General features: G+C 45.0%; 1 protein-coding gene across 7 annotated transcripts in view; it reads right to left on the reverse strand.

The window, feature by feature from the left end:
* Window positions 1-24,974, reverse strand: part of LOC142579171 (cholecystokinin receptor type A-like) — a 182,333-nt gene that overhangs the window by 151,187 nt on the left and 6,172 nt on the right. The gene's annotated exons all lie outside the window — the stretch shown is intronic.

A 24,974-nucleotide genomic window follows, 5' to 3' on the forward strand; every position in this document is an offset into this window, starting at 1 on the left:
GTTCACCTACACTGCTGATAAAGTGAAGCCTGGCTCTGACTGGCCTCATAGTTCTGCTGTGAAGACAAGGCAGTGCGGAAGGTAAATGTGTATGTAGATCTAGGAGCCCTGGATTTAGTGCTACAAGTCAACTCTGGTGGACTGGCCGAGAACCGGGTATGTCAACCTAAATTAAGAAAGAAAAATGTAAAAAAAAATCAAAGAACAATTTAAGACGGGTAGGTCAGAACCAAAAGAAATAGTCTGCGGATATTTATTTCGTGACTACGAAGGTGATTAAAGTGACTACGAGGGATAGCCTGAGCACATGCGAGCTCTATGCAATCAATACAGGGTGTTTCACTTAACGTGAGCCAAACCTTAAACATTTGCAAATGCTACGTAGCTGGACAGAACCAAGGTAATGTTTGCCTTCGCTTAAAGATACTGAGAGTATTTCTTGTAGTTCTCCTAATTAGATAATCAGACTTGATTAAATAATTAACTTTCCAAATATTATGATTAGATGAAAAGCGTCAACGAGAAAATTGCAGAGCAACATGAAAAACTTCCGATACAGCTTTCTGTTGCTCAGCACGTGCCACAGAAAAGTGTTCTCCGAGCGTGAAAGTTGCCCGCGAATACATGCAATATTGCCGTGCGAATGGCCGCTCCAGGTACTTTGCGTGTATTCGCGAGCTTCTTTCACGATCGGAAAAACACTTTTATGTAGCGCGTATGGAGCAACAGAAAGCTGTATCGGGGGTTTCTCAGGTTGCTCTGCAAGTTTCTCGTTGATGCTTTTCATCTAATCATAATATTTGTGAAGTTCATTATTTAATTGAGAATAATTATGTAATTAGGCGGAATGCAAAATAAAAGCTATCCGAGCATCTCCAAGTGACGGCAAACAACATTACCTTGTGTCTGCCCAGACGTGTGGCATTTGGATATTTTTAACGTTTGGCTCAAGTTAAGTGAAGAGAGAGAGAGAGAGATATGATAAATGAAAGGCAGGGAGGTTAACCAGGACTGAGCCCGGTTGGCTACCCTACACTGGGGAAAGGGAAAATGGGAGGGAAAGTTACGTGAAACACCCCGTATAAAGCATAGGGCTTCTTACAGTTAATTAATCGGGAAACCCGCGATATATACGATGCTGGTGCCTGCGTGACAACGTTGAGAAGTGTGGAACACATTTCTCATAACTGAAGCGAGGACACGGCAAAGACGCGTCTGGTGACCAACGACGCATTCTCTGCCAGAGCGTCTCGGTTGTTGTCACAACAACGTGCAAGTGCCCTTTTTTTGCTATTATCATCTGCAGCAGCATCAGCATCAGCTTACTTTATGTCCACTGCAGGACGAAGGCCTCTCCCTGCGAAAGAATCATGAGGGGGAGTTAGTGGCCGAGTATTGTACCAGGGAGGCCAGCTCCTGTTCTGGTGAGGGAGTGCCTTTTGTTGAAGCTTAGTAGGCCTTCCTAATTTGGTTGCACCCGGATTAGTATAGCCCCACTCGTCCTCGGCATCTTTTGGCGGTGTCAGGCGCCACTCCAAGCCTGGAGATGTAGATGTTTTCTGTCATAGCAGTGAATAATGAAACATAAACACTGGCGTGTTAGCTTTCTGGTTATATCAACTGCCAACACTACTGCGCACGCCATGCTAAATATTTAAGAAAGACCAGGCTATGTTTGCTTACTTTGGGCCAGTATAATCGCACATTTCCGTTTCTGTCTTTGAAGTACTAGTATAGGCGCGAAAATATGAGAGAGACGTCGATGACAGGGGAATTAATAATAGTTACGAAGGCTCCTTTCCAATAAAGTATTTATTTTCAGGCCCCTACAGTGTTTTAGGCCGACACACATCCGAGTCGATGAAAGCGACCCTCTTAAAACTCGGCTGTCCTACGGTGCTACAAGGCTCACTAAGAAGCTCATATAAACGGTGGCGCCATATTCCTCCCTAAGCAAGTATTGTGGGAAGCTCTGCGCTATCCTTCATATAGCCGGACATTGTTGCTGGCTGCTGGCAACCACCGTGACTGTGCGCAATACGCGATTCCGTTGGACATAACTCTGTCCCGTATGCTGGCTCGTATGGGCGGTTTTAGAATCTAAGGTGGGTCAAATTTGCGGGACTGCGATGCCGTCACACGTACGATACACGTGTGTTAGATAAAATAAAGAAAGAGAAACCTTGGACATCTGAATTCAGCACGCGCTTCCTATTTACCCGCACTAGAGCGTGGGCGCTTCCTTCACTGACACCTCAAGGTGATAAATTTTCCTACATATGTCTCATGGTCAACGAGTGCCTTGAGGCGCGAGCTTTCTTGCGTGTCCAAGATTGGCGTAATGATGTCTCCCCATTGCTCAGTTCCTGTATCGCAAATTTGCATTCCACCGAACGTGCTAGTCGCACCAGCCCATCGGGGCTATAAAGATAGCCAGCTCGTGCGGTGCGATTTTACGACTTGATTAATATTAATGTCTTCCGATGGTAACATCACAGAACTGCGCAGCGCCCCATCACGTGATGGTTGGTTGCTCATCTATGGCGCATCCGGTGGCTCGCAACTTAGTTCAATATGGGCGAACAATAACTGCGAACACCTTTCTTCCGCTGACATTATCTTGAGCTAATGTCGCAAGTGACCAGCAATGTCTGTACTGAATTTCAAGTGGCTATCGAAAGGTAATTTGGTTAGGCGTAACACGAATCTTTGAATCTTTTACGACAGTCCACGAGATCGGCTGCGTCATTCCAGAAGTAGCAAATTTAGGGTAATAAATGCCGCAATTACACTTGTTTCCTAGCTGTCGGAAGACGATCCTGTTCACTATATTTCGAAACTAAGTACGACATGCGCAACAGCTTCTCTGGAAATTCCAGTCGTCACCGGATGTGCTCGCTCAAACTTAGGCTGCCTTTAAAGCCCAATTTTTTTTCTCTCTCTCTCCTCTCTCTGCTGTTTTTCCGAATATAAGCTTAATAGCGAGTAAGGCTTCTATTACGTATATTAATAAAGACAGGTTATTCTCCATAACATTTGCAATAGGAGATGACATTACTCTTTGCAAGATGATTAAGCATCTGCAAAACTTTTGCTGCGGTAACATTAGCACATTCAATAACTATTTCCTCGCCAAGAAGCAACCAAATGAACAACTGCTGAATGTAAAACTAATACTCGCCAAGAAGCAAGCAAATGAACAACTGCTGAATGTAAAACTAATAAACAGGAATGCGGCACGTGAACGTTCGGTACATCAATAGCTAATGTTGCGTTAAAAATAGCCGTCAGTTTGGCTTGGTGAATAATACTCTAAGTTAGGAGTTACTAGAGACGAAAATATGCAACTGCATAGTGAGAAAACTGGTTATTTTTTATAATTAGTTTAAAATATAGATTTCCACTGAAGTGTTGCTTTAATTGCGCTAGCAATTACACGGACGCAAGATGCACTTTTGCGCTGTCGCCATTGGCGTTGTCGCGCTGTCAGCGTTTTTGACGCCTACGCGCGACCTACGCGTGTGCGGTTTAGAAGGTCTCGAGAGACGCCCGATGCGATTTTTGGCTGCAAAAGCAACGAAGCCAAAAGAAAGCACCATCACACTGCGTTTAATCGGCCCTGCCGAAGCCACGGCAACGTGGCGGTGTGCTGTGCACCACGATGTGTGAAAACCACACCGCGGTGCACACACTGGTCTAACCGCAACGGACAGCAAAAAAGGTACATGCAGAAACACCTCTGGGAATTGCCTAAGTATGCGTAAGCATTGTTACACTTGCTCGTATCCATGCTGCCCGGTGTCATAACCAATGTTATGAAACTTGCTCCGACCGGCATAAAGCTTATCAACCCTTAGCAGTCGTTATCAACCCTATCGGACTAGATCCGACCCTTATCGACCCTTATCGGTTGGTATCAGCCTTATCGGATTCAATCAAATCCTTATGAACCCTTATTTGTGTTTATCAATCATATCGGACATGATCCGACCGAAATAAGCCCTTATCGCTCCTTAGCACGTTATCCATCCGCGTCGAACCATTACCAACCGTGATGAGAGCCATATAACCCCTCATCACTCCTTATCCTAATCAATTCACTGACTGCTTATTTGTCATGAAGCGCTCAAGCCCTCGTAGACAGGTGGCATTTCAGTCGGTGAAGGAACACCCCAAAGGAAGGCGCGTCCGGCCACCACCGAAATCCAATGGCGACGTCGCGTGTTTGGTATGAAATTTTCGCAAAATCGGAATTTTCGTGATGTCTGCAATGAATCAAGTCGGCTCTATACATGTGGTTCTAGAGAGGGCTCTTATTCCAACACCACCAAATCTTTCAACAAAGCCTTCGTAGAAACTGTTGTTTTATACATTACTTTCTTTATGGCGATTCGTCTTACGTGACCGACAGGTTTCCTCGTCGGGTAGACACATAAATGCTTACCCGTTTGAAACTTCAAGGTAAATCTATCTAGTCCTCTCTTTGGGCGTTAACAAAGGTTGTCATTCGGCCTCACGACGGGCACCATCGAGATACGTCCCCTGCAATGCCGTTGACGGTGATCCTCATCATGACAGTTTTCTGAGACGCCTTCAGCGCAACGCTAAACTTCGATATCGCCTTCAATGCACGGTCCTTCTGGCGATAGTGACTGAATTGTTGCACAAAGCTCTTGACTGAGTGTTCGTGAAGCCTCTGTTGGGGGGACCCGCCGTGGTTGCTCAGTGGCTATGGTGTTGGGCTGCTGAGCACGAGGTCGCGGGATCGAATCCCGGCCACGGCGGCCGCATTTCGATGGGGGCGAAATGCGAAAACGCCCATGTGCTTACACTTAGGTGCACTTTAAAGAACCCCAGGTGGTCAAAATTTCCGGAGTCCTCCACTACGGCGTGCCTCATAATCAGAAAGTGGTTTTGGCACGTAAAACCCGATAATTTTTTTTTTTCTGTTGCGGGACCAACTATGCACGTGGGTGCTACTGCCCACTGGTTTGCACGCTGGGCACGCAGCAGGCGAAGCTTTGGTTTCCTGCGCTTGCTTGCTCATTTCGGGAGTCGCCCCGAGTGAACACTTAGTCCACAAGCACCCTGCGAAAAGTTTTCAGCTAGGAATTTTTTTTAATCTGCCAAAAGCTTTTAGAGACAGTACAATTATTAATGCTGACGCTTCGTTTCGTAACTACCTCATAAAAGGGTCCTAAATTACTATTCCAGCATTGCGCGAGGACTTTCTTCTTTAATTTATTCATAAAATCCGCCGCGCTTCCTAACCCTGAAATATTCATCTTCTGCGCCGGCTTATCATCTCGGTTAGCTCACCCATTCCAACTTACAGGTAATCCTATTTAAGCACGATTCAACATGTATTCCTTTATTTTCTTTTCTTTAAAAAGCATCTACCTGCTTTTGCTAGATATATTTGAGAGTATTTTACTTGTCTGCGTACTATCTGTTACTTATTCATTGTTATTGAATGGAGAATAATCTGAAACTGAAACAGCCTGAAAATGTAATTTTGATGCATATTTGATCATGAATCTTTCGTTCAAGCATGCACTTTGTCAACAATGTGCTCTTGTGCCTCTGTGTTTCATGTTATTATTGTTATTTTCCTGTTTTCGTTCTGTGCCATGAAAGCTTCGCGTGAGAAATTCGCCGTAGAAGCGCTGTACGAATTCATTTTTCCATGCCTCTGCCAGCTAATTAACGAGGGGAAAGCACATCAGGTCTTTGTTTTTTCTTTTGTTTCTTTTTTTACTTACTACCTTGGCTTCCGCACTTTCGCCCTCATCAAAATATGGGCAAGATTTTTTTTTTTAATTTATAAACTGTTTCTTGCACTTCACCGTGTATTCAGTGTTGTTCTCTAATGGACGTAAAAACTGGGCACTCACTGTGACGTAGAATGAGTAGAATTTTCGGAAAGCGCACAGACATCAGTCAAGAAAATAAAGGTCACACAGAGAAGTGAAAATCTATTCGCAATGTCACTCAGAAGAGCGGCTTAATTCTAAAGTATATTAAATTCAGTTAATTTTATTTTTATCGCTGCTGACATTCACTCCTAAGCATTGTGCATCCGCTGTATTCTCTATATTCTAGTTTCTTTATTTTTTTTATCGTGTAATCCACATTGTTTAACAAGAAGAGCTCATTATATTACCATATCACTATATAAAGTAATTAAACAGGTAACAATAGGTAGGGCAACGCTCACGTGAATCACACGACTATATTTTTTTATTTATTTTATTTATTTGATACTATCAACCCCGATCTTGGGGTCATTACAGGGAGGGTGATGTGTCAAGAATACACGACACATAATTTTCTTTCTATACAACATACAAATTCACTGGCGCTCTTGGTAGTTAACAGCAACAACGAGAAAAAAACAAAGGAGCAAAGAACAGTAGTTATACAAAGAAAAGTCAATGAAAATGCTCGTAGTGAAAATTCCCATTATACAACCTCGCAAAACAAAGTATCTAACGCATTTTCAAATTCGGCAGAGCCCTCGTTGCTCACAACTGCATCAGGCAATCTGTTCCACATTTCAATCGTGTCAGGAAAAAAGGAGAAACGAAAAGCATGAGTACGTGTTAAATAAGGTTGAATAGCTCTGCTATTGTTGAGACGATCGCATCTCCTTCCTGGAGGTTGTACATATAGATCCTTGTTTATTTTTGTTCGCCCACTCATGATTTTAAAGAGGAACTTTAGCCTATGCTTACGTCTGCGTTCCTCCAGAGGCTCTAGTTCACAAGATTTTAACAAGGCTGTAACAGACTCCATGCGTCGGTATTTTCCGCATATGAAACGGACTGCCAATTTTTGTATTCTTTCTATTTTTGCTTTCAGGACTTCCTGATGAGGGGACCACACAACACAAGCGCACTACAAGACTGGTCGCACAAAAGTATTCTAGGCTGTTAATTTCACGTCCCGTGTAGCGCATTCCAGTTTTTCCTTTAAAAAATTTAGTTTTTGGTTTGCCTTGGAACATATATTATCAAGGTGTTAATGCCATTGCAATGTGTGCATAATATTGATTCCTAAGTATATGAAAGAAGCTGCATTATTCAGAGGATGGTTTCCGATGTGGTATATGAAGGAAAGTTCGCTCCTACTTGAGCGAATATGCTTAAATGTTGTGTTGCTATAGTTTATTTCCATGCCTATATATGCCTTTTAAACTCAAAGAGAGAGGGAGAGAGAGGGGGTGGAGAGACAGTTGATTGAAAAGCAGTGTTTTGCTTGAATTATATTTGGCCGGATTCACAGCTGGGGTTCAATCGCTATATTATTCTGCTGAGGTAGCGGGTTCGACTAACTGCCGCGGTGAGCGCAATCGTATGTGCATGAAATGCGATGGCTCTTGTGTACAGTGCTTTGAATGTGCACTAAAGAACCCCAACTGGCGAAAATTATTCCATTCTCTTCTATCTATTGTAGCCCATGCGATGCTTTGGTATGTTACAACGAATCAATCAATCAATCAATCAATCAATCAATCAATCAATCAATCAATCAATCAATCAATCAATCAATCAATTAATCAACGTGTTTGACCGCATGCTACTCAACAGGGGAAGAGGAAAAAGCATAGAAAAGCCCTGGCACGGCAGGCGTGGAAGTATTAAAAAATAAAGAAATAATATATAGAGATTGCTATTGTATCCTCGCTATAACCATCCTAAATAACCAAGAAAAGCATTTAACACGGACCTCGTATTATGGATTCGTTATTTGACGAAGACAAACACCCTTGTACAAGCGGAAATAAATTAATACTTTAGGTATCATTATTACTATCGAATTTATCAATTTTTTTTCAGGTAATACATACTTTACTATTATTATATGTGTGTCTATATATATTATTTTTCTGGCTGAAGAACACAGAGAAACTGAGTATATCCGAGGTACTGTCTATCTCAATCTCTCAACAGCATCCCATGTAGAACGGCAAACCACAAAAATCTATTCTATTCCCATCTGTTAACACCAGTGCGATCCCAGGAACTTCCCCGCAAATGCATTATGTTCGGAAACCACCGGCGAGAAACGAGATAAACGCTACCGAAAGTGCCACGTGCCCGTCGAGCGACACAACCGGTGCCGGCGACGGTTCCGGCTCGTCTGCGTCACAAATTGGCCGGTTCGGCTCTGGCTCTCTTCCGCCTAAACTCTCGGCACTTCATTCTTGTTTTCAGGTGTGTGTACGCACGTGCTGACGTCTGTTGACATTCTTTTTCCGCGCGTGCAGGATCCGCGAGCAGAGCGCTTTCGACACGTGCACATTGTGCGACCCTGCGATCGCTAGCCTGGCTTCGCAGTGCTGATATCTATTCCTGCTTTCGTGCCTCGTTCAAATCAGAGACTACATGCACATTCACATTTCTTTATTCTTCTTGTGGATCAGCAATGCCAAGCGTGTTCAATACTAGTACGCGTTTTAACATATTTCCAATAAAAAGAGAGAAAAAGAAAACGTCGATATTTGCGAGGTCCTCAGAGCAGGTTGTGAAAAGCCGGGATATTTAGCAAAACACCGCTTGCAAATCGGCAATTTATCGGGTCATCTTAATGTAGCAAGTACTAAGGTTTACGGTAGCCATCAGAAAATGCAACAGGCGTTCTTAGACCGCTGCTAGGACTGGAGCGATCAGTCGACAACTGCGACACGGTTTTTCCCTCAACTTTCAAAATCGTTTTCAAATGTGCGCAGCTGATGTACAACGTTAGGTTAGACTACGTTGTCGAGCTGACGCGACATTAGGAGGGCGGCGCCTGGGTTTGAAGGATAACGAGGAAATCGCGCATTCGCACCCACGCGCGAGCTCGGTCATGTGCACAGCCGCGACACGTTTATCATTACCGGCAAACTTGAGACGCCGCGAGCAGCTGTGAATTGCAGAGTGGCACGTGGGCACGTGTTGTTCACTTGCCGTGTGCGGGCTACCTGCCAGCCGCGAACCACGCTTCCGCTAAACACGCGAAGCGCACCTCAGGCGGTCTCGTTTCCCAGATCCAGGCGGTAAAGCAGCGACCATCACGCTACATGGGTTTTGGGTGCAACAGCTGGACTAAATTGTAGCATATCTGCGCAGATGGTGTCGTAGAAAACTTTAAGCTCTAAATGCGAGAAACAGAATGGCAACCATAACGTTCAAAAGTAGCAGCAGCACCTTGTACTTTTTGACCTAGTGTGTGCATTTACGCGAAAAGATATCTCCGTTTCTACGCTTTCTATCTCGTTTGACACTCTTACTGCTCTGCTTAAGGTCCTGGCGCGTCCAGTAAATGAGTGTACTTTTACCCCTCTTGCGTATTTTTCACATCGCATTTTGTCTCGTTAAAACATTTTCTGTGGCAGCCAGTTTTTGAATAGCCCAATTTATCGAACAGTTATACAATATGGCCGGCGCTTCCCCTGCCGTCCAGGACCACAGCAGTACAAGCTTCTAAATTTTATACAGCGAAACAAGGCTGCAGCTGCAATTCAACAGCGCATTGTTTCTCACACTCTCTCTATATATTTTTTTGCGTACGTTGCAGGGATTATATTCAACGCTTGGGAGAAAAGAGAAGCTTTGAAACATCTACACTATTTTGGATGGTGATGGATGGCGTAAAGCCTAAGGAAGATAGAACCTTCTCGGATTCAGAGGAACACGTCGACCTTTTTTGAAATTGCCGCGGCACAGTGAGGCAGGCGACCCCTGTCTTTGCCTTGTTTTAATCACGACAACACAAGCGAAATAATTTAGCCGTGGAAGATCCAGTTGTTGCGAAAGTGCTCATCTATGACGAGGGCTGGAGAATTCGCTGTCTATGGCATAACTTTTATAGTAGTGTGTATCACTCTGAAGCAGAACAGAGATTAGCGAAGGCCTCTTGGAGGCGTTCGAGGCGGGAGTCGACCTCAGTAGGATATGATAACACCGGTGGGAATGCCGATTACGCAGTTATTGCATTAATTAGAAGGTATGCCAAGAGAAGGAGAAAGAGGCCCTAATGTTTATTGAGTGACGAAAGTAAGAGATTCTAGGCTTCCAAGCAGAGCCTGCTATCTGAACGCTATGGATAACAAACTCACATGTAAAGGGAAAGTAAATGTCAGGAAATTTGGAAATAAAAAGTTACAGAGACGTTTCCCTTCGTGAACGCAGGTTACGCGCATGCGCACGTGTGCTACTCCCTTTTTATGCATTGGACGTATAGAACGTTTTAAAAACGCTTTGATTGTGTGTAAGTGAGGCGGTTCTTTCAAGGCTTATTTGTTATTTTGTATGTTTCATGTCTGTTTTTCGATTTTTATAATGTGTAAAGTGCCATTAGGAAATATGGTAAGGCACTGTAAGGAAATGTAGCCTCTATTACTTCAAGCAATTTCGCAATGTACTACTGAAGCTATTCATTTTCCCTTCTTCGTCCTCTTCTGGAGTCTTCTGGGCACACCAAGCCTGCGCCTTTCGCCGGACTTATCCAGTTCGTGCTCGGCGCTTGGTGACGACTTCGGGGTCGATCGACTCGCGCTCGGCCTGCCGCCGCTTGCATCCCTGCTCTGTGCTTGTTCGCCCTCTCGATCCCGAGACGAACCCGGTACGTCCACAGCGCGCACTGAACCCATAGTAACTGTCAGAGGAGGTCAACCCAGGGCGCTTCCACTTACCCTCCCCCTCCACGACGCTTTGCCTCCTTTCTGCTTACACACATCGCTCAACGCCACTTAGACTTTCCTCTAGGTAGCCTTGCTTTGGCGCGCGCTCTAGGATGCCTCGATGCCACGCTTCGTGGGAGGCGGCGCTGACATCGAGGCATCCTTGTGCGCTGCGCGCGCTCTGTGGCTAGGCGTTGCATTTACGAACTCATATGCTTTCCTTATTAGAATGGCCAACAGCCCCACGTGCGACACGTGCAACAGCGATGAGACGCTCACACATTATCTGTGTCTGCCCGCGATATAGCGCCCAGAGACAAGTGATGTGCAGAGTACTGGACTAGGTCAGTGCTCCGAAAGAACATGCGCGTTGATGGCCTTACTCGCGTTGTTAAAGTTCCTGCAGTCTACGGGGCTTCACTATAGACTTTAAGAACGCCGCCCCCTACCGCTCTATAGTGTACGCGCTTTGTTCGTGCTCGTCTCTCTTTCTCTCTATCGCCCTCTTCCACTCTCTTTCTCTCTTTATCCACCTTAACCCTTGCCCCCCGTGAAGGGTTGCCAATCGGAACTACCTCTGGTTAACGTCCCTGCCTTTCTCTATATTCTTTTCTGTCTCTCTCCTCCGCACTTTTCCGGGACCGCGGTCGATACTCTTCTCTGCCTACAGGCGTCTTCCTCCTCCGGCGCTCGCTTCCCTCGCGGCGACACACATAATCTCGCCGATTTCACAGGCGGCATCCACGCTTGAGCGTAAAAAAGTATTCCCACAATCGTGAAAAGACAAATTGCGTAAGTGCTTCAACACTTCGTGCAACAAAAGCAGTATCCGTTCTGAAACCTCGCGTGATAGCGACATGGCACAATGAAATAAACATGGCAGTCTCGCGCGAGAGGCACTATGCCGATTCGGTCAAGAAACTTGTTCTATAAGGCATACGAGCTAGCATGAAATATACAGGACATGTAGAGTCCAGATTACAGGTCTCATTAGAATGGAAAGCGAATGATATCCTAATCTAAACTCTCGGGACATATTCCAATGGTGACATAACCGACCCGCAGCATCCCAGTAATTCACCACCTATTTAAGTACCGGTTGCCAATTCAGCATGCTAATTATGAGGTTTACTGAAGGAATTACGTTGGCTAGTTACGGCTGCGTAGGACATGACTATGACGACCTAGGTACCATCACTCCCCCCCTCCCTCTTCCCCCAGCAAAGTTAGGGCCCCTATCATAGACCTGCTCTCAACCTAAAGTGGCCCACAATTGACTAGTGCCCCCCCTCCCCCATAAGCTCTTTCTGGATATCCTCGCAGTCTCACAATTAAAAGGCATACAAATTACAATGGTTAGGAAAACGTTTTTACCCAAGAGAAGTTGCATGAATACGAGCCCTGGATAGTTCTTTATTTGCGAAGATCTGAGTTATAGACTAGTTATAAGGGCTACCTTTGTTTAGGTTCCATTACACTTCTTGGTTATAGTGAGTAATAGTATTAACGCTACAGTGTACAAAATGAGATTTGAGATTTGATTTACTTCAGCACATCAGTACATATCTACAGATATAAGTCACGCTGCTAACACATTTCGTGACCCCGCGTGTTGCATAATGGTGTGTGTATCAATTCCGTCTGAGTGCAGTCCTAACACACGGCAGCGTTTGAAAGAGCATGGCTGCCTTTTGCTTCATTCCTGTCACTTATGGCACATTCCATGTGTCACTTTCAAGCGCTCTTGAAGCGCTCTACCGTCGCTCTTTAAATTGGGCTTGCCGAAATCCGGAACACACAACACATTCGCCTAGTTCACTCATAGCGCCGTGTTCCAGCTCAGAGTGCTCGGAGGTGCTCTCACGTTCGAGCTGAGGGCGACCAATATCAGACGCGCGGCTCCCCCAATTCCTCTGGGAGCTACAGCTGAGCGCTCGGGTAAGTAGGATTTATCAGAGTCCAATCGGGATGGAGTACCGAATCGCTACAAACCGAGTCGAAGCGCGGTATGGTAACCGTATGGCCACCATGTATCTGAACTTCAACAAACAGTCAATTTGGAACGGCGTGCCATTGGACTATAATGAACTATTTATTAGATACACGCAATAGAATGCGCAAACCAGTTCTACTTTCTTCCTTTTTCAACCACTTTCTTCTTTTCAGCGTATCTTATTGTTGTACACCGACTTTTCCGCAGGATCCATTACCCCTCTCCGTGTGGTCAGTAAACACAAGTACTGTATCAGCTGCGGCGAGCTGAAATGAAAGCGACCGTTTTGTCGGCACACAACGCTTTTGTTCCTCTGCAATTTGCACTGTAATTAGCATAGGCAATGAGCGTCCCTAATACGAAATCAATTCTACGCCGAGCGGCACACAGGCGCAGCGCACTAATTACTGCGCTGTCTTTTCCCAGTCAGCAGACAAAGCGCTTTCCTTCTCTCGTGTGTCGATATTTATATTAATTTGTGCATGCACCGTGGCTACCACTCAATATTTTATTACCATAAAACAAAAAAAAACACATCAGGAACAGTTTGAACACGGGCAGAACCGTGTAAATGCTCATGTGTACATGTCACGACGTACTTACATGGGCATTTTCAAGCTGCTTAGACGAAAAACCGTTCTAGGAAGCAAGGATTCTGCGACCTTGGTCGCAAAGCTCTAGCATCCGCAAGGCCACCAAAGCAGTAATGCGCTTCTTGAAGGCAACTGAACTAGACGGACGCTTGTGACTATACACGTGAGTCAACATTCTTCTCCGCAGCTAGTCTACGGGATTACACAATCGCTGTTATATCGTATACAACGGCAAGATGTTTAATGAGCGCCTATACCTGGATATGCGGCTTCACCCAAAGGCTCCCCGTATCTGACCAGCCATTGCCAGAAGTGTGTGTACTCCCCTATCATTCAAAAATGCAAAATAGTCAAAAAGTACCGCCAGGAGCCCGCACGCGAGGTTTTTGAAGCCTTCAGAATCTTTACACGCGGCGGCCGATTGCATGCGTTAGTTCTTCGTCACTTTCCCTTTAGATCAAGGAAAAAGAGCATTTGTCATGCTGATTGCTTTTTTCTTTTTCATGCGTATTCTTTTCTGTGTCACACTACCTCAAGCTATAGTTTATACGACTTTCCTTCTTATATATATTTCCCTTTCCCACGTCTAGGGTAGTTAGTGTATGTGCGTGTGTGTGTGCGCCAACAAACTACTCTGCACCAACGAGGTAATAAATAATTAACGCCAATAAAAGGCAATAAATATTGTCCCAGCTAATTGGCGTCTAAGCGCTACGTTCACAAGGCCGGAATGAAATGACTTGCTGGCTCCAAAAAAGGCATCAAAGTTAAAATTCTGGCAGAGATGAAAGCACCTGACGTCTGCAGCTTGCATCAACAGACGAACGGTCACAACTCGACACCTTACGGCCAGATACTACAACTGAGCCACAAATATGACTCACATTTCTTGTTATTAGGTAGTTCCATAGAAAATTAGAAGGCTAGACTGTGTTTGCCTACCAACGGGACATAATTTTCGTGGCGATGCAATTTTTGACGAATTTTACTAGTGGGTCTGGAAGCGTCATCAACATATTAATACATCTGCGCATGCTTTGATATATCTCTACATGGGCAGTTAAGCCCTATCCGAGGTTACTTTTTTTACTATATGAAGAAAAATTGGATAGCCTACCCTAAGGCCTGCCAAAGTAGTTTCTGCGTTTCACTTTTAGACAACTTATCATAACACCTAGAAAGAAGATAAGCTATAAGATAAAATATGACGTATAAAATAAGATAATACAATAACGCGCCTACTTGTTGGATGTTGACAAATACCCTGCTTTTATAGAAAGCGTGCGATGCTTTTCGCTTGTAAGCGAGCCATATCATCAAGAGTGAAAATAAAGCATGTTGCCTTGTATTGTCGCCTACGTCTTCAAAGGTGCACGACCTTGCAGCGAACAACTTTTCCTCCATCTACTTTCTTCACAAAGAATGGCTTACGTGTAAATGAAAAATGTATTTTTGTTCCCTGCAACGAAAACAACTGGTCTAATAACAGCGAGGAGCGTGATGGTCGATGGTCTTTTTTTTTTGGAATAGTGGAAGCTACACTTCGCGAGAGAATTTCCACTAAATCCAAAGAGCTCTTCCACAATTTTTAAAGCACTGGGAACGTTAACGTGCCGCCAGATACACACCCGGCTGTGCAGTTGTGGGCTCTCTGTATCAAAGCTTTACCTTTACTGGCTTGTTTACAGAGGTCATAGTCGCACTAAGCGTGTCTAAGTGTATCCTCATGGCCGCCGTAAGCACAAGCAGCCTTGTCAGCCATTCCAACACGGAAGGCAAAATATTTCTTAAGGCGAAAGCCTTAGATGGTGCTGGATCGAAAAATCCGGCGATAGTCCGGCGTAATAGCAGCGAAATTCGAGTGCATGTGCCAACAAGCCATGAATTTCTTTATCAATAAAAGAGCTCCATTATCTCTGTTCGCGTTTAACGGACACCCTTCTAAATAATCGGCGTGGCTGCAAAAGTATCTGCGTGCGGTCTTTCTGGTTTTTCTCATATTTGCCGAGTATAGTACAGGTATCTTATACGACATTTTGAGGAGTATAAGTACGTCTGCGACAATTGGAAATAAATCTGTTGTTGAAAGTTAGCGCTGTGTGCTTGTCTAATTTGCCTTTCTGTGTCCCTTCCATTCTGTCTGCGCTACAAGAATGTAGAAGTTACCGTGTATACAAGCCCATGTAGCTACCCTTGTCGATTAAAGTGCTGACATAAAAAAGAAAACTCAGTGCCCATTCACTCTGTTAAGAAGAATGACCAGCGAAGCTGTGTATGTGAGCCCCTTAATGGCGAACTGCACCTCCGCCGGGGGTCGGCCCGGCATCGCACTATCTTTGGGATCGGCTCACGTATGGGTAGTGTTTAATGCCTGTTTCACTTCCGCCGCGGGTCGACCCGGCATTGCACTATCTTCGGAATTTTATTCGACACGCGGACACGCTAGTGGAGAAAGTGGCCATTAACAGCTTCGCTGTGAAAGAAATCGTTCAGTGCACCTGCGTATGTGTCTTACTTGCCACGACCGTTCTAACGTGCCATTAAACACGCAGAACCAGTGGCGATGTCTAGGCGACCGAAAAAGACAACAAGAGAAAAGCAAGTAAACAGAAAACAAATAATAAGAAGTAACAACACATTCAAATGAGAATGCGAAAGTAATTTAACGAATATCTCGCGAGCGCGTAGGCTTTCGCCTTTATCCTCTTTAGCGTATGCTAAAACATCTGGCAACTTTTATGTAAAGGCTATCTTCAAGCCATAGCCAACGAAGCAGAGTATAGCACCAGGTCGGCAGAGTCCAGGTGAAGTCGGGGTAATCGCGGTGAAAGGATCACGCACGATGAAACAGTCACATGAAACTCGACCGCTCTTTCTCTTTACCAATTTACTATACGCGAAGGCAAACCCAACCACTCAACGTTTCCCTACATGCCTGTGTGACACTTCTTCGCTATTTTATTACATAAGTTCCTTCAATGGCATGTTTTTTTCTTTGAATGAACACTTAATCAGCACATCGTACCGAGTGTCCAGATCATTTCTGACCGATTTAAGCCTGTCCACACCACATACTCCTAATGGTGTGCATGGTCTTTCTTTCTTTCTTTCTTTCTTTCTTTCTTTCTTTCTTTCTTTCTTTCTTTCTTTCTTTCTTTCTTTCTTTCTTTTTGCGCAGTGCTTAAGGGGAAGCTTTAAGGCAGGCCCAACTCTAATGCCAATTTTTAAAATACATGTATAACAAAGAAATGCTTTTCTGGAATGACCCCTGGACTGATTTTATTGACATTTGTTACACTTGAGATAGAAAGTTCTATCTCCAATCAAGATCTGAATATAGAAGGTCACTAGAAAATCTAGCGACTCTTGGAAGCGAAATTTTCATTTAGGGTCTTAATCTTTTTACAAAGATTACCGAAAATGGGGGCGTCCCCTTCACCTCCCCCCGCAAAAAGAAATAATAAAACGACAACAGAAGCACGAAATTTACACATCCGTAACAAAGCACCAAAAACAAATATTGTTGTTCTGTACAATTTTTTACAATGTTTACGGGGCTTTGCAAAGGTCCTACTCACATATTAGAGGAGTAGTTATGAGCCATGTATAACAAATCAAGTTTCTTCGCTTTACGTGTACTATCATATGCAATTGATACAACCCGCCCTTTTCATGTTCCTGTGCGGCCCTCTGCTGCACGCTACTGGAAACGCTTTGGAAAGAGACCGGCGTTTTCGCCGGTTAATTTGTGTACTTGGGCCCATGTTGAGTGTGCGTCGGTTGTGCGTATCGTGGACCTCATATCGCATCGTTCCTGGAAGTCTTGTAGCACTCACCGACTACTTGGTGAGCAGACCTGAGCGCGCTGCGGTGTTAACAGTGCTGTCCAATGGCACTCGCTGAATTCCGTCTGCCGATGCGGCTGCCTTGTGATTTGTTGTCGCCGATGTCTGCTCTTGCACCTCGATTTTTTTTTATTCCACTTACACATTCTTTACAGATTTGGCGTATTTAAGAAGTCTCGAGTGCAGCCTTCCACGTCGGACTTACCGAAGCTGTGCATTTGTTGACATATATAGGCACAGATCGTTGTTAGCTTCAAATATTGTGGAAACGGTGCATCATGGTATGAAATAATGACAAAGGAAGCAAAACATATATACCTGCGCATATGGCTAGCGTTGTTCCACCCTGAGACGAGTCAATATGAGCCGCCGAGACACTTTAACAAATTCAACTATGTCCCAGACACATATATTGCGGGCTGTGATTATTTATTCTCGTTTTTCTTTAACTTCATACTTGCAGTTTATGCACGCCATAACGTATAGTCAGAGAACACTGTGCTCGATATAAGCGCTCATTTATAGGTCGTGTAGTTCTCTCGCGAAAACGCCAATGCCATCGATGACACCGTTGGTAACTGAACGAGGCGGTTGTTTATGCTGCTGCATACCGAATGCACTGTCTATTTTGTTTCCTGTTCCACGCGGAGGTAAAGGGTGCCTCTATGGAATTAATGTGTCAGCATAGCAACACGTACAGACCCACCCAAACTTAGAGGATGCGACCGGCAGCCTTCGGAAGCGGTGACGGACAGATGTTAGCACTGCTCTGTGTCGTCGCTTGCCGCTTATTATGTACGCGCCGCGCGAAGTAAATAGTAGTAATCAAATCGCTACTGGGCCACAGCTGAACTATTACAGCAGTCCCCCTCGTCGTAGCAGCTTATTTTTAACTTCAGGTCTACCAGTAGCGGGTGCAAGAACTAGGTGGGGAAAAGCCTATCCCGACTTTCACTAAACAGGATCAACACTGGTTCAAACTTCATGTGCACTGATTGAGAGGATTGAAGCTTCTGCGTTTCAATGTCGAAGCCATGTTTCCACATTTTGAGCGCAACTAATTATATACACTAGAGAAGGAGCAGTGGCTATCGCGTTATCAACGGTTCGGCTACCGATTGCGTGGGATTCGGTCGAACGATCATGGCCGGTACGCTGATATTGTCCGTGAAGTCGACAAGCAAACCCGTCGCGCTACGACAACTCGCGCACGTCGGATGCGTCGTTGTGGGCCCGTTATGATGAGATGGTCTCAGCGACACGCTGTGCTGAATAGTTGGCCTATCGTTGACGTCAGCATCTTTTCGGTCTCGTTGGTCTCATATTGACCCAGTGCTACCGGGTCTTAAACGAGTACGGGAAGTCAGGCACGCGCTGCCACCACCATGAAGAGAGGGCCTACGCTGCAAGAAGGCTTCGACAGCATAGTGATGTTCTTGAAGAATCGCCAAAGCGTAACGCAGAGGTTTTCGATAAATTTACTAGCCACCAATGCAAGACGGCAACTGCATGCTTCGCGGTGCCGTCCGCACGAAGCCTTGGCCACTTTCTGTTTTAAAGTAGAGTTACAGTTGTACGATATGCACGTTTCCAGCACCGCACCGACGTACAGCTACCACTGGAGTTCCAACGTGGTACACGGCATGCGTGTTTGGCGCTGGGCGCGTCCGGGTGCTTTTTTTTTTTTTTTTCATTCGGGGGGGGGGGGGGGTTCTTTCCACCAATTTCAGGTCGCGCGTGCGTCCCTTCCAAAACGTTTCGCGACTAATTTCCCTAGGGCAGGGCGCATGCGCCATCGCACAATGAAAAAGGCAGATTCTTATGTCATTTCTCATTGCTGAGTTGGAGAGATGTAAACTTGATAGTTTCGTTTTCTGCAAACTTGCGGTCTCCTGGAATTCGTATTAAAAATTGACGGCATAAATAAATAATCCACTTCCGACTGTCACCAGATTTTAACTTCTTACTTAATATGTGACAAACCTCAGCAAATTGGGTGCTCTGGTTTAAATTTCTCAAATAACTTCTCAAAGGAGCCCCCGGCCGAGCTAAAACCAACATAAATTCATTTCCGGGAAATAATACGACGGCCGAATGTCGTCGAAAAGCTGTAGAAGAAACTCGCAAACATTTCAAATGTGATCAGAGAAATCAATCGATCAAGCACAAGGAAACCCGCAGCAAAGCGGCTTTTTCTTTTGGTGTTGTCGGTCCTGCAAACTTCGAGCTAACCAATTCAGCACTGCGAATACCCTTCAAAAGCGAGTGCAGACTTGTGGCACGCTCTAACAGTAATTGCAATTCAACGTAGCACATTTTCGCATTGTAAGTTAAAGATTGTGCTCCTGCGTTAGATATCAAAACATTCGCGCCGCTGTGCCCTTTCGGTTATTTTTTGACAACTCTAAAGGCAAAGTCGACCGAAGCAAATTATAGAGAAGCAACTTACAGAATACTTGTACAGCACAACTGTAGGAGCAGTTACACATAAGTTGGTCCTGCGAATTTGGCTTCGATTGCTGTATCTTTTAACACTAGCAAAAACTAATCGCGAACTCAACAATAGCAGAGCCAATTCAATTTTTTTGCTATGAGTCGCCGCTCAGAGTACTTACTTATCGGTCACGATATAAGCGAAATCATCCATTTATTCACTGGAGTTCTCGTTTGACGGTATTAATAAATAGAAAAGTGCATACGTGAGAACTGTTCCAGAATTATAGTACTATATACAAAATGAGCGAGATGCTACTGATAAAGACAAATCATAGGATAAAATCAGCCCGAACGGGAGACGAATTCACAAACCATTGCGTTCTTGAGCGTTCTTAGCCATTTGTGTAAAATTCCTGCAGCACGAAGTACTAAAGCTGGGGAAGAAAGGTCAAAAAAAGGACGAAGTAAGAAAAGGATTGCAAGAAGGCAAACACGAGCGCTCGTGTTTGTCGTGTTGCAATCCTTCTTCCTTTGTTTACCTTTCTTTCCGCACTTTAGTGCTTCGCGCTGCAGGAATTTTACATCAGGGACTTAAACCAACACGCCCACATCGCTATTGTTATTCTTTGCCATCTGTAGGCTGCCTTCCATAAGAATATGTCTAGCATCGAGATTGGCTGCATTATGTTCTTACGAACGGACTAAGGCGCGCCAGCACGGGTCGACGTACCTCTCTGCCTTTCTGGTAAATAAAAGCTCTATCTATCTCTCTTTCTGTCTCTTGCTCATACGAACAATCCTAGCGTTAAAGCTTTCTTTCACTACGGCCCGGTATGTGTACGGCAGCATTTTATTACGACACATCAGACAGAAAACTCCTTTTGGTACTGGAGGAGTTTCGAAAAAAGAAAAAGAAAGAGAGAACAACAAGAAAGTGGCAATTTTATATCGGTCGCCACCACAAGGCCCGTAATCCAGCTTTACGCTTTCTTTCTTGCTTTCTTGATTTGTTTCTTCCTTGATTCCTTCTTTTTTTCTCGTTGACTGAGAGTTGTGTTTGCGTACCTATTTACGGTGGACGCGCGCCTGGTTTACTCGGAGGACAAACTGAGCCGAGAGTGGCTGAAAGAAAAAAAAAGAGAAAAAAAAATAAACACGCCCCGCGCGTTTGTGGAGTCTTAATGTGAGCGACAGCGTTCTACTCGACGGCTCGCAAGCTGTAAGAGTTCATTGTTGCCACAGGCAAGGCGCTCGTATAAAGCTGAATAATTCGCGCACACGCTTAGACGGCGCAAGTCATGAAACAGCGTTATTTCCCTTATAGTGAAACCAGTTGCACGTACACTGAGAAACAAAGACGCTGTTACATTCCAAGGATGCGGCCAGCAAGGTATCATCATCATCATTTATTTTTTCTTTTCCTTAAGGACCCCTGTCCGGGTATTACATAAAGGGGGGGGGGTTACAGAAGATAAGGATGGAAACAAAGATATGGTTACAATTTCTTAGAAGACTCAGCCTCTGGATTCGCATTAAAACAAACAAACAAACAAAAAAGCCAAGAGGCACAGTGAATAGAATGCAAAAGCAAATCAGCAGAACAGTCACAATGTGAGACGGCAATCGCGAAAGAATGAAGGCACAGTACGGTCATTATAAGGTTAGCGTTTGAGGTGATCAGTAAGCAGCTGCTTGAAGATAATGGAGTTGCGCTCATTGACAACTCTATCTGGTAAATTGTTCCACACTATGATGGCGCCGAATGCAAGCAGCAATGAAAAACAAGCCAAGCACGGACATCTGCTAGAACAACAACTGACGCAATTTAATCTCCGTCGTCCTTTCATAACTTGTAAATTTGTTGGCTCCCTGCGTATCAAAATAACGCAACGAAGAGCACGGAACGTACTTGAAAACCTCGTTGAAAATGCACTCATTCTAGACATGTATTAGGTACTCCACCGCGTAAGCGCAACTATGTTCCGCCATTTGTACTGATGCGCGCTTGCTGTCTGATACGCGTGTCATACGCATCTTTGCGCTTCGAAGTGACGAAGCCCGTTTTTGACGTTTACATCTCTGCGCATGTGTAATGTCAGCTGTGCATTTTCATCATCTGTGCGCCTGTTAAGGTCGGACCGCATCGCGGCTCCGTGTACGCGTTTGCAACGCAGTACATTCGCATATGCAGGGACTAAGTATATATTGTTACGTGTAGCTGATGCGCAAGTCTGCTTGCAGTATATTTACACGTAGACCAACGGTGGCCAGGATGGCGAGCCTAAATCAATCGGGAACACCGTCGTCTTCCTTCTCCTCAATGCAGCCACACTGTGGCGGCTGTTCCGTAACATCACCCCCTGGCAGTAGAAGCACCGTCCCAGTGCTTAAGCTACACATCTGGGGTGAAACATGTGTGGTATGGCTTAACGTAACAATATATAGTACACGATGCAACTTGCCCTCACCTTCTGTTTATGCATGTCCCAGTTGATCGAGTACAATAGGCAAGCTTCATTTAAATCTATAACATAACTCCGCTCCAGTCACCATTAGATGGCGGCTCCTTCCCTTGTTATTTTCATTTGAATAAACAGATACATGTATACGAGCTTATTGCAAAAGACGCGAGCCTTATCAAAAGGCTAATGCCGACAGCCTGTGACTCTTTTTCAGCGACCAATGACATTTCCACGACGCAGCCAACAACCCAGCCTTCGACGCCAGCTTCCCAGCAGTCCATGTGCCAACGGAACCTGCGCAGCGATACCCCCTGCAGAGGGGAAGGAAGGAGAAAAGTAGAAGGCAGGGAGGTTAACCAGAATAACGTCCGGTTGGCTACCCTACGGAGCTTGACGCTGCCTACTAGCGACGATCCCCAAAGCGACGGGCAGGGCCCCGGCTGTCATGCCCACCACCGGGAAACTAGCTGGAGCGGCCGATGGAGGTGAGGTCGCTGGACATACCGCATTCCACATTGCACAGAAGTATGCCTACCAGTTTCAATGTTTCGAAACAAGGTACATGTGCTTGTCGGCAATGTTCCCACGATGTCTTGATAGATACAGGAGCAACTACTTCGGTGATGAGCTTAGTTTTTAACGAACGACTTGGCTACAAAGTGATGTTTTGTTGGGGCAAACCTGATACCTTTCGGGCGGCGAGCGGCGAGCCGCTGCGCCCGCCTGTTGTGTGTACGGTGTCTGTCTGTTTTTCTGGCAAGGCATCCAAGGCCGAATTCGCAGTCATTGCTCATTCTACGCACGATGTAATCCTTGGTATCGATTTTTTGCAAGAGTGTCGTGCTACTATAGATGGCGGAGCAGACGATATTCTCTTGTCCGCTCATGTTCAGCAACCCGGTTTGCCGCCGGAACAACCTCGTCGTAGTTCAAAATGCGCTTCTACCGGCTTGGTCCGCAGCCAGCGTGCGTCAGTTAATGCTTCTGACGCCAACGCGAGTTCAGTTGACGCTGTGATTCCGCCCTTGCGTTTGCCTTGCGTGAAGAAAAATATCCTCGTGCCGCATTGTGTGGTTTTTCTTACCGACGAAAGCGCTCAGCTAAAGCTATTAAATTGTTCATCTGAGTCCGTAAATTGTTCATCCTCGCAGAAACGCCAAGCCTTAGTTACACCGCTGTCAGACACGATAAAGTTTTTGATTTTGCTCAGAAGGCATATAAAACTGAGCTACCGAATAGACGTACTCGTCACACGATAGACACAGCATCCGCCTGCCCTCGCTGACAGAAGTTGAGTTTCCGCGTAGGAAGGTAAAGCAATTTCACAGCAAGTCAGCAAGGGCTAACGGAAGGCAGAAGAGGAAGACGAAGATGTGCTGTACTGCGAGCTTCTCCGTAGGTGGCCAACCTTGAGCTATGAACCTCCCATCCTGTAAATAAACGCGATCCATCATCATAATACAATGTCCAGCGGAAGCATCGTCTAGCGTCTGCTTCTACGAACAGTTCAAGCTTAAGAACGTTTTTGTGAATGTTGTATTCACAAGAACTTGTTACGCTTGAATTGTTCGTAAGAGCGAAATCCATCCCATCCTGATGTTGGGCGCACGATTAGTGAAGGTAGCCGGCCATTGGCAAAGAACACTTACGAAAGAGAAGCTCTGTGAATTCAGCCCCTGATTCTCTATGCGGGTATTCTTTACAAAGTTGCCAGCTTTGTCAGGACGTGTCCCTCACATCTACTAATTTAGAGAAAGAAAGGTGAATCAGCAAAGGCCTAGAGGTTAACCGCGTTCAGTAAGACTATATTGTTATGCAATGCTTGAAGTGAACTCGACGCTAATGCCTGTGAAATGGGCGCCGCGGAAGTTGGGCAACATAAAGGAGCGCGTCCGCATACAGTACTTCTGTAGGTAAATGACACGTAGTTCGTTTTGTCTTTTCACAAAGTTCTTTTCATGCGCGGGCGACGCAGCAGCACCGATCGCTCTTTTCCGGATTCCGTGTCTGTTTTCTGAATAAAAGATGTACGCGATCCCGGGCGCAGGATGAATGTACACAACCTAAAAAAAACGTAGACATCTTAAGTGTAGGAGTGGAAACAAGTAATGCGCGTACTTACGCTCCATTTTTAAGCAGCTTAAGTGCAGGTTCATTGTTACACTAACAAACGGGGGGTGATATATCCTTCAAGAAAAAAAGAAAGAAAGAAAGAAAGAAAGGGGCCGGTTGCCATATGTATTATTTCTTAAACTGTCAGTAAGCCACTCTTGGAGTTTTTCAAAAGAGGTGGGCGTCCCCTGCTTAGACGTCCCGTGTACACACGCACGTTCGCGCGACGATTAAAGTCTAGCGTTGTATATTCAGAAACGATAAATGTCCCGCATAGCGAAAAATAGGTCCAAATATACAGTTTCATATACCGTTCAAGAACACCTTCTCGGTATGCTAGAAGCATTAATAGAACGGTTCTAGTTAGGCACATCCCGCACAAACCAATATTTGCGCAGTATTGTAAGAGCTAATATTGGCTGCTTGTGAGGACTGTAATCAAGCTTAGCGTCTTTTGAGGAACACACCAACTATTCTGTTCACTATACTGTAATGCAAAGTAGGACGCTGGAAAAAGGCTAAAATGTACAATCAAGCTTCTCAAGCTATCGCTTTCATCGGAGCCTGTAGGAAAACACTTATACAGAACGCAACGCAGTGTTCCGGACCTACTCTGAAATTATTTAATTTCTAAAGAAAAAGTGCGGTAAAGAGGCATATGGTCAGCAGCTATAGCTAGACAATTACAAGACGCCCGCAAAAAAAAAAAAATCCTCATTCCTTCTTCCATATTTATTGAATAAAATTTCACTGCCACTCCACTCTATGAGAGTGGATAACCACCGAAGCTGTGTATGTGGGCCCCTTAATGGCGAACTGTCAGTTGCCGCGCGTGAAACGCCAGATGCACATAATTGGAAGGCAGGA

The sequence above is a fragment of the Dermacentor variabilis genome, chromosome 4, assembly GCF_050947875.1.
Source record: "Dermacentor variabilis isolate Ectoservices chromosome 4, ASM5094787v1, whole genome shotgun sequence".
Lineage (NCBI taxonomy): Eukaryota > Metazoa > Arthropoda > Arachnida > Ixodida > Ixodidae > Dermacentor > Dermacentor variabilis.